Source organism: Hippopotamus amphibius, chromosome 6 (assembly GCF_030028045.1).
Source record: "Hippopotamus amphibius kiboko isolate mHipAmp2 chromosome 6, mHipAmp2.hap2, whole genome shotgun sequence".
In the NCBI taxonomy this organism is placed as follows: domain Eukaryota; kingdom Metazoa; phylum Chordata; class Mammalia; order Artiodactyla; family Hippopotamidae; genus Hippopotamus; species Hippopotamus amphibius.
Window position 1 is genome coordinate 53,262,364 of NC_080191.1, and position 12,732 is coordinate 53,275,095.

The following is a 12,732-nucleotide window of genomic DNA, read 5'->3' on the forward strand; positions in this document are numbered from 1 at the left end:
AATACCTACTGGGTGCCAAGTTTTCTGTCATTTCACAAATATTTATTGAGCACTTACTATGTGCTGTGGCTCTTTGAGATGTTGGAGGTGGCAGCAGTGGATAACATAGACAAAATTTCTGTCCTCCTAGAGTCTATATTTTAGTAGTGGAAGACATAATAAATGAGTAAAATCAAGTGTGTCTGGGAGAAGAAAGTACTGTGGAGAAAAGTAAAGCTGCAAAGGGAGTTGGGGAATAGATGCATATTTGCTCTTTTAAAAACTGCATGATGGTATTATCTTTGATTTCAAAAACAAAAACTTCCATACATAAATTTTTTCTTTAAGAATATAGTTCATAACTAATACAACATTATAAATCAACTATACTCCAATAATTTTTTTAAAAATATACTTCATAACTTGGGAATAACATTATGTTTGTACTTCAGAGTTTTCATTAATAGCAATTTCCTATTGTTAGTGCTTCAGAAAGCTGTTTTGTGGCTCAGTAGAAAATTTGAAGTCTGCTATCCTGGTTTGAATCCTGGTTTTGCCACTTATGAGCTTTGTGATTTGGGGCCAGCTACAATTTCTCAGCCTCTCTAAACTTGTTTTCTTCTCTGTAAAATGACTATAATATCGATAAGGTTGTTGTGATGATAAATTATACATTTTGTGTAAATTATCAGATATATAGAAGGGGCTCAATAAATTGCAACTTTTTTGTCTGTTGCTTATCTGGAGTTCTGTTGTAAAACAAACATAGTTGAAGTTGGTAACCCGTCCAAGAAGCTTTCATAGCACTGTAGGGGACATTGTTTAATACACCATTTTATTTGAACAACTAAAGCACTCTTCTCTGATAGAATAAGGTTAATTAAAATTCAACTGTAATTTATAGTCACTAGTACTTTCTGGAGCTTTTGTATATGTTTTCTACTCAGTATGCTGTCAGGAGTTAACCTAGTCTTTATGATGAAGGAACGTTGTGACATCTTGTTGATGAGCTGGATCTCAGCATTTTGACAAGTGGATAAAAATATTGTACAAGATCCCAATTTATGGAAGTACTTGTGAAGCATTTATTGCAGTGTAAGTATTCAATAAATGTTCGCTTTGTCATTAATGATTATGCCTTTATTGTGTGAAGAGGGGTAATCCAAAGAATTCACAAACTCTTAAGGAAAACTTTTACAAAGAGAAAATAATGCAGTTGTGGATTCGTTTTTTGAAGAAAGAGTGGAATAGTCAATCAAATTGCAATATTTGTTTTTCATTTTTAGCCTGGGAAATCACTAAACTGAGTTTTTCAAGGACAGACCATGTCTTATTTTCCTTTCAGTCTTGACTTCACCATTATCTTCAGTGCCTGGCCTGTACTTAGAGCTCAAGAAATACTATGTGTTCAGTGTGGAATGGCTCTTAGTGATAGTTTTCCTGTGTATCACAACTCTTTTTAGTAGTAAGCATCTTCTGATTCTGAAAAGTGTTTGCACTGGACTTAAGTCTTTGAATCTCTAGTTTTAAGCACAAAGTTTAGTTTTAATCACATAAAGTCTTCTGAATGCCAGTTTTTTGAATCTAGCCAAAAGTTTGGAAAAAAAATCCTGGAAATTGAAAGGAAGAAAAGAAATAAATTATTTGCAGCTAAATTTTAGTATTCATTAACCTATTCCTATTAAGTTGACATTAAAGTAAAAAAGTGAACGCAACTTTTAAAAGCAGAGTAGAAAAAATAATTCGTGCATAATCTTGTGCTCTTAACCAACCTTGAAAAGACAGGGTTGTCTTATCTCTTTAAGGCAATTTCAGTGAAACTAGATTTATACTGACATTATGAATTAAATGGCTCAGTAGCTTTCTTACATTCCTATGATGTAGGGAATATTGGTGTTTTCACAGAAAAGGGAAAACATCCTACCCCACCCTACCCTACTTTAACAGTAACCATTTTTCAGATGTTTAAATCTTAGCACCAGTCAGCTTTTTCCTGTTGTGTGGCAAGTTATTCTCTGCCTAATGAATAATAATTTCAGCTTTCCTAAAACTGAAGACTTCCCTTAAGTTCTAAGATCTTCAGTCATTTATACAAAATATTTCTTGGCTTTTAAAAGAATTCCCCTTGAAGATGTGCAGAAACAAATTGCTTAATTTTTAAATTTGGTATGATACAATACTGTTTTAGAAATGAGATAGAAATACTTACAATTGAATATTTTTATACTCTTGTGGGTTTTTGTTTGCTTGTTTTGAGCTATAACAGCCTGCCACTGGAAAGGGATCCTACTACAGGGTGTCAGTTTGAGTGGCTTCCGAAAGTAAGTCTAATTTATCCACAAACAAGTACAACATAGACCAGGGCATTTTAAGAATTTGTAGTATTTTAATTGCCTTGTTAAAGAAAATGGCATTCTTATTTCACTTAAGAAGAAAAACAAAAACAGTCCTGGTACAAGCCTCAGAAGCCAAACAATAAAGTAGAGATTGGAATGGTCCTGCAGAGAGACAGGGGAAGCAAGAGTAAAGAAGTGTAGAATTTAAAAGATTTTGGTGGAAATATATGAATACTGATTGTTTTTAATAAAATGATTTGAAAGAACTAATCTGTTAAAGAAAATTTGTGATCTCTGCAACCAGCCCCTACCCAAGCTTACCAAAATAGTAAGTTAAAAGCAATGCCACATTCCGAGGTATATTGTAGAGATTAGTGTTACTATCAAAAACTTCAGAGTTTCTGGGGGTTAAGTCTGACCATTTAACTTGTCTGTTTGGCTAGTGCAGAAAACAGGTTCTGGGTGAATAACAGATGACGGTGAATTACTGAGGGAAAAAAGTGCACAAAAGAGTAAATTTTCAATCAGTAAATTCTGTTTATTCTTTGGTTTATTAACTGTACTTTCACCTGAATTATTAAATAGTACTCTTCTTTTGAGTTTTACCTTAAAGTTTATTTACTCTTAACATTTACATTAAGGAAAACTCTATCTACTTTAAAATTTATATTAAGGAAAACTTATTTTGACCCATAATATCTTAATGTTAACCTTTTTAGTGTTAGCAAAATGGAGCACATCACAAGTTAGCTTCCTGTCAGTTTGCCAGCCAGGCAGGCCAAAGATACTGCTTGTTTCATTAGCATAGAGCCAATGGCAGTTCAGTGGAATGATTTCCCATTCCCTATCAATGGGAGGAAGTACTTGCCAATACAAATGAAAACTTGAAATCAGCAATTTGACGTTGCTGAACTCAGTTCTCACACCAGGCAAGTTTTGTTTAGTCGAGAAGTCAACAAAAACAATCATTCCGATATGAACTGGGAAAATAGGAGTAGAAGGGAGTTTCCCTAGTTTTAATTCTCTCAGCTGCTGAGAGTGTGAGTTGGTCTCTGTTAACTTGTCAACTTCTACTCTTTTAACTAAACATCTTAATTTTAACGTGTTGGGAATCTGTGACGTATAATAAGAAAAGACCTGGGCTTTAAAGTCAGATGAGCCCAAGTGCAAATGTGAATTCTATTACTAAATAGCTTTGTGATCTTAAGCTAATCACTCAAACTCTTTGATTCTAGGACTTTTCTTTAGAAAAATACATATGTATAGTAATACCTACCTTGCATGGTAATTTTAACTATATTATCTGTTTCTTATGTTAGCTAGCTCTATAGTTATGTTACCTAGTGCAGTACTTACCTGTAACTTAGTAGACATCAGTAAGTGGTGGTCAAAATGTCTGATATAGAGGGAGGGAATATGGGGATATGTGTGTAAATGCAGCTGATTGACTTTGATGTACCTCAGAAACTGGTACAAGAGTGTAAAGCAATTATATTCCAATAAAGAGCTTAAAAAAAAAATGTCTGATATATCCTATGATATCCTATCCTTTTTCAGGCAGATTTTCTTCCCTGTAATTTTCTTATATTAGCTTCTATTTAGTGAAGCTCAATTTCAAAAAGTATTAATCTTTCAAATAGAACAAGGTGAATTATTTTTCTAGTACACATGTAGCTCAGATAATGGGAAGTAATCTTACATTTGTAATTTAGCTTCGTTAGCTTTTTCTTTCAGGATACCTGTTCAGTTCGTTTTCCCCGACAAGTAGAATAAAAGGGAAATAACTTCTGTTTAATTTACTGTAACTCTTCAGACCAAGGATGAAATAAACAAAACATCACCATTATGTTTTTAATTACAAAATAAACATGCAAATTATTAATTCTTTTTATTTTTCTTACCTGTTCCTATGAAAAAAGCCCACATTTTAAATTTGAAATTAGTTCACAACCCATAATTTAGTTTTTTTGTATGAAAAGCATTAGAAAATTGGTATGGATCAGGTTTTGAAAACACACCAAATATATGAGGTTAAATATAATACTATAAAACATATGCCACTTTATCTGTGTAAGAGGACCATTGTAATTTTTTTGTTTTAAATTGCTAGTTAGTATTTTTTCAATTATTTCAATAATATTCTTTTCTGTCCATATTTCACATTCAAAAAAGATAGTGCTAGATTTCCTGATGTTTATTACTGGATTAACTGTGATTTTTTGCTTTGAGTTTTCCTAAAAGTTTTTTATCTTAATTCATTGAGTGAACTGGTGATTGTTGTAGAATATTTTGCTCTGCTAATTAGTATTAATTGCTATTTGTATAAATAATATTTTAACATTAATAATATAGTTTGTGTCAATATTTTACAGTTATGCTTATGCAAACATTTTCTGTTAGTCAGCTTTTATTGGTGCTAAGTTATCACTAAAAATAGTTACAGAGGAGATAGCAATATAGGCAAGAAAATTTGCTTTTTAAAAGGGATTCAGAACAGAGTGGGTGTTCCATTTTAATTCATTGAGCACAGATTGTGGTATAATTGCTTGGTTAATTGTTAAAAGGCTGTTAGTGACTTGATAAACATGGGTGTCTACTCTTTGGAACTCAAGCAGATATATGTAGGCATCACAGTTAGGTAGTTACTAGAATTGAAGAGAAAAAGTACTCAAGATATCTAAGGATCATTGTCAGACAAAAGTTGGTGAAAATACAAGTACTGTATATTTGCATTGAGAGTAACTTGCTGTTTACCTTGTGGCTAGCATATACCTGAACTGTACTTGACTGAGTACTGTTTGCCACTTTATGATGATTTTCTAAGGAAATGGGAAAATAAACATGTGGAAATGGGGTTTCCAAAAGAATTTCCATTTCCTCGAAGCCGATTCTGCTTTTTTACATATGAAAATGTATTGACACGTATTTGTTGGGCTTGATTTTTCTTTTTTGAGATTTTTCTAGCTGAACTGACGTTGGCCTGAGTGAGACATCCTCATTCTCTTCCTGAGATTTTCCCCTCATGCACAGTGGCATGAATTTACAGGATGACTTTTCAGAGCCGTTGCTGTAGTTCTGTGAATGGAACAAGGAGTACTCTTTTGAGGAAGGTAACTGGTTCATGGGAAAAGTGAACTGGTGATTTTAACCAAACCAAGCTACAGAATCAGTACTTCAACTTCGATAGGTTATCACATGACCAAAAAAACCAGAAACTCTATAGAATTTGTTTCATATGCCTTCTATAATACAGCTGTGCAAAAATAGCTGACTCACTCAAGAAATCTTGCCTGATTCATTCTTTCACCATGCCATCTCTTCCTTAACTTTGTTAGTCAACCTAATTCACCTATCTAATAGATTGGAATTAGTGTTGAGTCCTGCTGTGTGCCAGGTACTTTGCTAAGTGATGGGATTGGAAAGATGAGTAAGATATTTTTCTTGCCCTCAAGGGACAGGTATACGAACTAGTCTACTAACTAGCAAATGCAGTGACAAGGTTAGACATAAAACACTTTAGGAATCTAAAGGAGGGAGTGTCTGGCTCAGTGAGGGAAGGAGCTATATGAGAGGGAATTCTTCGTAGGAAAGATGACACATCTGTGTCAGATAGGCAAGGAAGAGGAGCACAAGTTGGAAGAAGAGAGGCCATTTCAATCAGAGAGAACAGCACGCATAAAGGGTGGAGGTAGGAAAGTCCACACCTCTTCAGTACTGTGAATAGTTCCACAGTGCATTAGGTACCAGTGGTGGGTAAATTGAAAGTGAGGTGGAAAAAAGAGAATAAAGAGCATGAAAATACTTCTGTGCTTTGTAAAATAGATTTGACTTCATCCCGTAAATGATGGAATGTTTAAATTAACATTCTAGAAAAATTCCTCTGGCTACAGTGTGGAGAATATTTAGAAAAGAGCTGAGGGCAGGGAGGTAGCCTTATAACCATTTATTTGAGAACTGATAAAGATGTGAGTTAAGACTGTAATTAAGGAGAAGAGTAGGTTATGAATTTGAGAAGAGAATACTGAGCGTGAAGTAAGGTAAGAATCACATACACCCTGGCTTGAGTAGTATAATGCCTGCCATTCATCAGTACAAGAACATACCAGGTGAGGGAGATATTTGAGTTCTGTTTGTTGGTTTTAAGGTTCCTGTAGAGAAAGAAAGAGGAAGAAGACATCACTTTATGTGGGGGGCAACAGGATAGTCTTCTCTGATTAGATGACATTTGAGCAGGTACCTGAGTAAAGTAATAAAGGAAAAGAGCTTTCCAAATAGAGAGCTTTCTAAAAAGAGGGTGGGGGCATGCATGCCATGTTCCAAGCGCAAGAAGAGTTGAGAGAGAGGGAGAAGAGTGGATGAGGGCCTAGTGTGTATGTGCTTTTCATATAGCGTCTTTAGATTGTAGTAAGGATTTCAGTATTCAGGATGAGCTTAGAAGCCACTGAAAGGTTTTAAGACATCAGCTGTTTGCCTTTTCCCCCCTCACTTCTTAGAATATGATTTAATTGTTAGTGGTTGTATGTGTATAATTCTGTATTATTTTCACGTATATAGATTCGTGTAACCATCACAGTCAGGATATAGAACTAGATCTGTTCCATCACCACAAGAAAACTGCTTTGTGCTACGCAGCCTTAACCCTTTTGGCAACCACTGTTCTGTTCTCCATCACTATAATTTTCTCACTTTGAGAGTGTTATAAAAATGGAGTCATACATTATGTTATCTTTTGAGGTTGCCTTTTTTCACTCAGTGTTATTCCCTTGAGATCCATCCAAGTTATTTAATATATCAGTAGTTCATTCCATTTTAATGCTAAAAGGTATACCATTGTATGCATGTACCACAATTTGTTCAGCCATTGACTGAAGGACTTCTGTGTTTCCAGTTTGGGGCTATAAAAATAAAGCTGCTGTGAACAGTTTTGCACAGGCTTTTATGTGAAAATACGTTTTCATCTCTCTAGGATAAATCCCCAGAAATAGTCGCTGGGTTGTATGATAAATGTATGTTTAACTCTGTAAGAAACTGCCACTTTTCCAGAGTGGCTGAACCATTTTTACATTCCCACCCACAGTATATGAGAGATCTAATTTCTCTGCATCCTTGTCAGCATTTGGTATTGCCAGTATATTTTTTATTTTAGCCATTCTAATAGATATGTAGTGACATATCATTGTAGCTTTAGTTTGCATTTCCCTAATGGCTAATGATGTTGAATGTATTTTCATGTGCTTGTTTGCTGTCTCTATATCCTCTGTGGTGAAGTGTCTGTTCAAGTCTTTTGCTTCAGTTCTACTGGATTGTTTTCTTCTTGTTGAGTTTAATGAGTTCTTTATATATTCTGGATACAAGGCCTTTGTCAAGTATGTGATTTGCAAATATTTTCTCCTGGTCTGTGGCTTATCTTTTCATTCTGTTAATGGGGACTTTTGCAGAGAAAAAAAAATTATAAAGTCTAATTTACCTTTTTTCTTTTATGAATTGTACTTTTTGTTGTTGTCTAATAAGAACTCTTTGCTTAACCTTAGGTTCCAAAGATTTTATCCTGTTTTCTTCTAAAAGTTTTCTAAAAAGCTTTACATCTTATATATGTAGATCTGTGGTCCATTTTTACTTAATTTCCACATAAAGGTGTGAAGCTTAGATTGATGTTAATTTTTTGTCTGTGGAATGTTCAGCTGTTCCAATACTACTTGTTAAAAAAATTATCCTTCCTCCATTGAATTTCTTTTGCACCTTTGTCAAAAATCAGATGGCCGTGGTTATGAGGGTCTATTTCTAGATTCTCTATTCTGATCCATTGACCTTTGGGTTTATCCCTGTACTAGTACCATGCTGTCTTGATAGCTGTAGCTTTATGGTAAGCCTTAAAACCAGATAAATTTCCCTAACTTAATTCTTCTTTTTCAGAATTGCTTTAACTACTCCATTTCCTTTCCGTGGAAAATTTAGAATATATTAAAAAAAAATCATACTGGGATTTTGGTAGGAATTGCATTAAACCCTTAGATCAATTTGGGGAAATTTGACATTTTTATTTTAGGTCTTTCAAGTTGTAAACACAGTTTCTCTCTCCTTATATTTAGGTTGCCTGATTTCTTTCATCAGCATTTTTCAGCTTCCAACACACAAATTCTATACATGTTTTGCTAGATTTATACCTAGATACATTGATGGGGGCGGGGGGGGGGGGGGGGAGCAGATGATACTGTGTTTTAAATTTTGGTTTCCAGTTGTTTATTGCTAGTGTATAGCAAGCACTATGGTTGATTTCTGTGAGTTCACCCTGTATCCTGAGACCTTGCTATGCTAATAAATTCTAGTAGTTTTCTTTGTGGATTCTGCGGGTTTTCTAATGTGTCTGTGAATAGAGACAGTTTTCTTTTCTTTAAAAGAGAATTTTTTATTTATTATTTTTTTGGCTGTGTTGGGTCTTCATTGCTGCGCATGGGCTTTCTCTAGTTGCAGCAAGCGGGGGCTACTCTTCATTGCAGTGCGTGGGCTTCTCATTGCAGTGGCTTCTCTTGTTGTAGAGCACGGGCTCTAGGCACACAGGCTTCAATAGTTGTGGCACGTGGGCTCAGTAGTTGTGGCTTGAGGGCTCTAGAGTGCAGGCTCAGTAGTTGTGACACAAAGGCTTTGTTGCTCTGCGGCATGTGGGATCTTCCCAGACCAGGGCTCCAACCGGTGTCCCCTGCGTTAGCAGGCGGATTCCTAACCACTGAGCCACCAGGAAAGTCCCAGTTTTATTTCTTCCTTTCCAATCTGTATGCCTTTTATTTCCTTTTGTTTCCTTACTGCTCTGTTTAGTACTTCCAGTACTGTGTTAGTAGACATGGCGAGATCAGACAAGCTAGTCTTATTCCTGACCTTAGGGGAAAGCATTAAGTCTGTCACCATTAAGTACATGTTAGCTGTATGTTTTTTGTAGGTGCCTAGTTTGAGTCAATTGATATGATCATATGGTTTTTCTTCTTTAAACTGTTAACTGATGGTAACGTTCCTTTTTAAACATTCACCCTGGCAGCTCTTTGTGGAATAAACTGTAAGAGCAGGGCAAAGATGTCAACAGGGAAGCCATATTGGAAATTATTGCAGTTATCCAAATGAGAGCTGATAGTGGCTTGGACCAGAGTAACAACAGGAAAGGGTGTGAAGAGGCCATATTTTGGATATGTTACAAACCCTGGGTGGGCAGGAATTGATTAATTGGATCTGAGGCGTAAAAGAGAAGTCAAGGATGACTCCAAGATTTTTGGCCCAGGCAGTTGGAAGTATGGAGTGGCTGTTGACTGAGTTGGGGAAGACAGTGAAGTAACACTTTGGGCTGGGCAATCAACAAGGTTTTTTTTGGATGTGTTGACTTTGAAAGGCCTACTAGACCTTTAACTGGACCTATCAGGTAGGTAGGTGATTTGATATACAAAATGGAATTCATTCAAGAAATTCAGGCTAGCAGTAGAAATTAGAGTCAGTTGAATTGATATATGAGAAATTATAGTGATATTTGTGAAAATTATACCTGTAACCATTTTCTTTTTACTGTACTATTGTTTAAGATTTATTAGCAAAAAACAAGATTCTCCTAGGACGTAAAGAACTTTGTGAGAATTTGGATCGGTTCTGTTTATCAACACTGTTGTTTATATCGAACTGAGTGCACCAGAAACTATGTGGTTGGGAGACAGTTTGGGGAGGTATATATTCATTGTAATGTGTATTTAACCATGCTTATTTGATAAGTAGATGGCTATAATAGAAGTATAGGCACATGTGCTTTACTAATTTTCAGAACTTTGTCCTAAATCTTTGTAAACAAAGTAGCTTTATGCATATTGTAAAAGGGGTTTGGCACAGGACTGAAAGGCTTTCTGTGGCAGCATTTCTTTTGTAGATAAAACAGATAGCCAGAGAGACAGATTAGAAACAAAAAGTAAAAACAGGAATGCAAAATAGCTAGCAAAGAGAGACTTAGATTTCTGACTTAGAGCCAGAATTAAATTGGTAAAGGGAAAGGGTGAGCCTCAGTTTACAGACTTGGTAAAAAGACAGATCTTCTAAGTTCCATTCAGATGTGTTTTTTTCATGTTAAGGTGTTCTGGAAAATACCTTTTTAAGTGGCATGATATTTTCTGTTGTAACTGATTAATATATTTTCTTATTTATAATTTAAATATCTCTAGCACTTTGTTTTATTTCCCCTATTGCAGGATTTACCATATTGTATTATAATAGTCTGTTTATTTTTCAGTTTCTCCCACTAAGTGAGTTTTTACAGCATTAGTACAGTGCCTTGGCACTTAAGCTCTGTGTAAATATTTGTGAATGAATGAGTGAACACACATACTACTAAAGTTTAACACATGCACTACTAAAGTTTGCTTGCTTTTTTTGAAAGTAAGTTTTTGAGATTCCAGAGTATAGGTTATGGTCAAATTTCTTTTCTGAATAGTACCCTGATGCTTTCAAACAAACATTACACCCCTGAAGAATGCACCCAAACATAGGAACATTGTTAACCCAAGGGCAGTGAGGTACACGTTCTGCCTTTTGTTATTTGTTCTCTTTTCATAGTGGCAGTGGATTTATGCAAAATCATCTAAACTTCACCCAGACTTCTTGTATGAAATGGAGCATACATTGCAAATAGGCTGGGCTTAGAGTTTAGTCCATAGTAGTATCTCATAGAAAATTTCCTATACACATTTTAAAAGAAAGTAACTTTCATCTGCCTTTTATCTAGTCCTCCCCATTTCCAGGTAGTTGGTGGAGGTATAAGCCAAGTTTCTGTTCAGTAATGATTATACTTTAAAAAACATTTTCATATACCTTTTCTCATTTGAGCTTTACAGGACAAAAATGCCCTGAGCCTTTACTGATCCAATTCAGATTTAAGCCCCAAGAGAACAGTTATTTTTGAAAGACATAGTATTTTATTTCCAGATCCCTAGTGTGTTTGTATGTGTATGTTTATGTATGTGTATGTATGTATGTATCTGTATATACATGTATATATCGTGCTAGTCCATGACACATTAATGAAATTTATAGGAAAAAATGGCTTTTCTCTGATATTGTTGACACCAACATAGTAAGGATGTAAATTAAGTGCTCTGATTTAGGCATTGTGGGGAGTAAGGCAGAGGGCTATGTAAAATAATCCTTATTTTCTCTGGGAGAGAACAATGTGTAGTCAGCTGAGTCTGATACAGAGGCACCTACCTCTCATGATTATTGAGAACATTAAATGAGTGAATGCATTATAAATCATTTGGCCCAGTACTTAGCACATAAGTAAATGCTTAATAAATATTAGTTATTCATTGTTCCAAAATTATTATAAAAATAATAAACTTAAAACTTTATTGTTATACCTCTTTTCATTTGGCTTTCTTGATCCCATTCTTTCCTGTGTTTTAGCTAACTTTTCTGACTCCTTTGTTGTAAGTTCTTGGTCTTTAAATCTCCTCTCTTTCTGCCCAGCCTCTTTTCCATTATTCCCTAGGTCAATGTCATCACCTTCTACAGAAACTCAGTACAGTCTAATTGAACAAAATCTTTACCTCTCTTGGGGAGGGCAGTGACATGACCCAGCTATGTTTTAGGAACTAGGAAGCTTGTTACCACTGTGAAATATAGCTTAGAAAGGCCTAAGAGTGGAATAAACCATCAGATAAGAGATTATTGTGCTACTTCAGGACTTCCTTGGTGGTCCAGTGGTTAAGAGTCTGCCTTCCAATGCAGGGGATGCGCGTTTGATCCCTGGTTGGGGAACTAAGATCCCACATGCCATGGGGCAACTAAGCCTGCTCACTCTTAGAGCCCGCGCTCTGCAACTACTGAGCCCATGTGCTACAATGAAAGATCCTGCTTGCTGCAGCTAAGACCTGACACAGCCAAATAAATAAATGGATAAATATTTTTTTTAAAAAAGGAGAGATTATCTTGTTACTTCAGTTGTCCAGGTAACAAATACCTGAATAAGGATGTTGTGGGAATAGAAAATGCAAGAAACACTTGTGGAATGATCAGTAGAACTTTGCCACTGATTGTGTATGGTGGGGAAAAGAATTGAAGACCCTGAGATTTCTAGCTTCAGAATCAATGCTCTGTTATTAGTAATTAACACATAGATATGTTATTGTGTGGGAGGCAGTGGGTTGAGTTTTGAGCAGGATGACTTGAAGTGACTAGCATGGCACTGTCAGACTGTTAGCTTATTTGTTCCAGTCCCACCCACTCATCCATCCCCCTTACTCACTCACTCACTCACTCTCTGAATTCCGTTACTGTTAGTCTAAGAACTTCCCTTTAAGAAAAGTAATTTCTGTTTGGTCACAATCAGCACTAGAGATTGAAATGTGTGGAGAGCAGTTCCTTGCTTCCTACCCACATTCCCATTATTCTCCTACTT

General features: G+C 35.5%; 1 protein-coding gene across 5 annotated transcripts in view; it reads left to right on the plus strand.

The window, feature by feature from the left end:
* The window catches only part of TAB2 (TGF-beta activated kinase 1 (MAP3K7) binding protein 2), a 78,564-nt gene that overhangs the window by 4,197 nt on the left and 61,635 nt on the right, over window positions 1–12,732 (plus strand). The window contains exon 2 of one of the 5 annotated variants that reach the window (XM_057739679.1): window positions 927–1,074. The exons of 3 other annotated variants lie outside the window; for them this stretch is intronic. The gene's annotated coding sequence lies outside the window, so the exon portion shown is untranslated. Of the gene's footprint in view, window positions 1–926; window positions 1,075–12,732 lie in introns of those variants that run through there. One more of the 5 variants, XM_057739677.1, reaches the window with a different exon arrangement.